Source organism: Vigna angularis, chromosome 1, assembly GCF_016808095.1.
Source record: "Vigna angularis cultivar LongXiaoDou No.4 chromosome 1, ASM1680809v1, whole genome shotgun sequence".
NCBI lineage: Eukaryota > Viridiplantae > Streptophyta > Magnoliopsida > Fabales > Fabaceae > Vigna > Vigna angularis.
In genome coordinates this window covers 15,819,341-15,822,688 of record NC_068970.1, presented here as the reverse complement: position 1 = coordinate 15,822,688, position 3,348 = coordinate 15,819,341, and the positions used below count along the sequence as shown (strand labels likewise).

Below are 3,348 nucleotides of genomic sequence, written 5' to 3'. Positions count from 1 at the left end.
TGACACCAACTTGTTTCCTTGAGCCAACTCCAGGAATTCTACCTCCTTAGCGAATCTGACGCTATCAGGGAAGTACTCCGTGTAAAACTTGGTCCTGAACAACTCCCAAGTAATAGGAGTCTCACGCCTCTCTAGGATCATCTTCACACTGTTCCACCAGTGGCCAGCTTCCCCTGTCAATAGATACTGAGTGTAGGCCAACTTCCTGTCATCTGGGCATCCTTTTGCCTCAAATATGCGTTCCATGTCTTGGAACCAATGATCCGCTTCATCCGGGCTGCACTTGCCAGTGAACCTGACTGGATGGTGCTGGAGAAAGCTCTCCAAGGTCCACTCCTGAGTTGGAGCAATAGATGAGGAAGCACCCTGAGTGGGTACACCCCTGGCCAACATATCCATCAGCTGCCTCTGTGTGTGGTCAGATTCCATCCTTGCATTCTCGGCAGATATCCTGGAATTTTCAGCGGCTATCCTAGCGGCTTCTAGGTTTTGAAGGGCAACCGTGTTTTGTTGCACCAGAGCAGTGTTTTGCTGCTGAAGAGCCTCAAGTACAACCTCTAGTCTTGCATTGGACTCAGAGGGCTCATTTTGAGGAGGTGGAGGAGGGGGAAGCCTGGGCGCCATTATTCTGTTTCACACAAAAAGAACAGAACATCAATCGAATCAAAAAGAGCTAGACACGCTAAGAGTATAAGGGCAATAGCATTGCACACACGGAACCTAAGAGTTGTTCCTAAGAAAGAAACTGCTCTGATACCACTAATGTGACATCCCAATATTATACTTCATGCAGGTATAAAATTAAGACGTCAACATAGATGATAATAGAAAACAGTTAGAATAATAAAATAGCAATTAAGGTTCTAAGAAATTAAAATTTAAGGATTACAGTAATCCGGAATGTAGAAGAAATTTTAAAACGTGGAATACTAAAGTACTTCAAAATACAAGAACTGGAATTGTTCAGATACATGGAAAGCTATGGAATTCCTAGAGAGACTAAGAAGCTGCTTCCTCATTCCCCTCTAGGACATTCTCCACTGAGGCCTCATTCTCCTCTACTCACATCCAAGTGGATGATCATTGCAAAAGAAAAAGCATGCAACAAACACAAACACAAACAAGCAAGGGTGAGCTAATTATATAAAATCATGCAACTCAATTTAAGCATATACATACAAGAAATAACTCACACCAAATAATTTCAGAAATACAACCTAAGCATGTTAATTTCTAGACTTGACTCGTCCGGACTTTAAAATGATAGTCGGGCTATGGCGAGTCTTGCACCCGTGGTGACTTATGAAACTTGGGTTCCCCACCCTACCACACTCACAAGGTTAGTCCGTTCCGCGCCTTGAGGCATACTGGGAGCCCCCAAGACTAAGGACCTCCTGCTACTCCTCACCACATGGTTCAACCTCTCTAAGTGAGTATGATTGACCATTAGAGCGTCAGAATGACTCCCAAGGCTGAGCCCCTACTTTCATTTTAAAACACTAAGAATCTCACCAAGAGATTCTACATTTGAAACTACCATAAGCAACCATGAAATCATGTTTCTGTCTTTCCCAATTCACACACCTTTGAATTATAATCAAACCACATATTTAAGCCTTAAATATCAAATCATATATAACAGAACATGCTCCACAGTAATATATTGTCATGTTATTACCAACAGTAATATATACCAAACAGTAAAATAAAAATTATGGATTATATGTAAAAATAAATATAGCATAATCTCTGAAAACTAAAACAATTTTATCACTGCAAATTTAATATACTGAATAAAATAATAAATAAATAAAAAAAAGAAAACAACTTGTATCTTATTCTTTTGATAGATTCATAAAAATATAATACATATATATATACATATATATTATGTTACATATATAACGTTACCTATCTATATTATATATATATATATATATATATATATATATATAATCTATACATTAATAATATAATATATTATCATAAGTATTATTTTTAAATAATTTACAATGTTCCCTTAATTATGAAACTGCTTGCTAAATTTTTCATTACCACAAAATACTTGTTCTCCACTCCACATCGCTACCCAATTGGTCACCGGAGAGGGTTCAGATGTCTGAACGCATCAGACTCACCTTCGGCGCTAGCACATATGACTAGTCACAACTGATTGGACCAGGCCAGGGCTGCTCTATGATCAGGGATGTGCCAACTCAGGTTTTTAAGTCCCCTTTATCCTACCAACAAAGAAAGGCTCTCAACCAATTTTAATTAATTTATTTAAGTTACCTAAACTAGTTTGTTGTGCTTTAAACCTCAAACGCCCAATTTTTATATTTTACCCCCCTCTCACAATACTCTAAAATAATACTCATGCATCCAAGTACTACCCAAACAATGTTAATTAAAGTCTCACCCAAAGCCTTTCCAAAACAACATCAATCACAGTCAATAACTCATTGAGAAACAATTAGATTCATCAAACAATGCACAGGAAATAAATCACAGGTTCCTCTTTACGCAATCAAGCTCATACCAAGATCAATTACATAAGACAGCAACAAACAGTCCCAACAGTGCATCCATTTATCAATTAACATGCATATATTTTATAAAATAAATTTACACAAAATAATTAGCTCCCCTTACATCAAACAGTTCCAATTATAGCAATCAGTTCATCAAACATTCCACAAGCCATCAATCACAGCTTTATAATTTCAACACATAACATCCAATATTTCTTAATCGTAACAGAAAACTCCAAACAACATACCAATCAAATTGTCATACATACAGAACATATAATATTAAATCAAATAAACATAACCAGCTCCCCTTACCTGGTGGGTTGCTCAACACAGTTCACAGATGCTCTAACAGTACCCCCTACACCGTGCGAAACTGTACAGAACCTATAAATCACCAAATAGGTGCTAGACTTTAGCTCTTTGAGTCGGAATAAACCGAGAATGAAATACAAAATCACACAGGGCACAGGAAATCAAAAAATGGTACAACCTAGGACAAGAACAGTGAAGGGAAAAGAGGGAAAATCTACTTACTCACTGGAACGCAAAACCAATCGGATGGTTTCGTAGCTCTTGACTCCAGGAACAAGAAAACACCACCAAATTAGGATTCAATCGGTGGAAATGGCTGGAAACCTAGAGAGAAGTCAGAGAACTTGAGTTAGGGCAAGGTTTCTGTTCTAGAGAGAGAGGAATCTGTGAAGTGAAATCTGACTTGCAAGGAAAGAGCCCCTCCCAAGGTTCAAGTGTTCTTGGGTCAATGGGCCTGGCTTGTCAAATTAGGGCCCAATGGCTTTATAAAATCTTCAGACCA

At 38.1% G+C, this 3,348-nt stretch overlaps 1 long non-coding RNA gene across 2 annotated transcripts; it reads right to left on the bottom strand.

Moving 5' to 3' along the window:
• Window positions 1-794: 794 nt before the first annotated feature.
• LOC128193398 (uncharacterized) lies at window positions 795-3,348 on the bottom strand. 2 transcript variants are annotated; one of them, XR_008244619.1, is made up of 3 exons: window positions 3,069-3,348; window positions 2,056-2,918; window positions 795-1,058 (listed from the first exon to the last, which is right to left on the bottom strand). It is a non-coding gene; the product is annotated as an uncharacterized LOC128193398 (long non-coding RNA). The 2 variants fall into 2 exon arrangements; XR_008244618.1 differs by having other exon boundaries at window positions 2,847-2,918.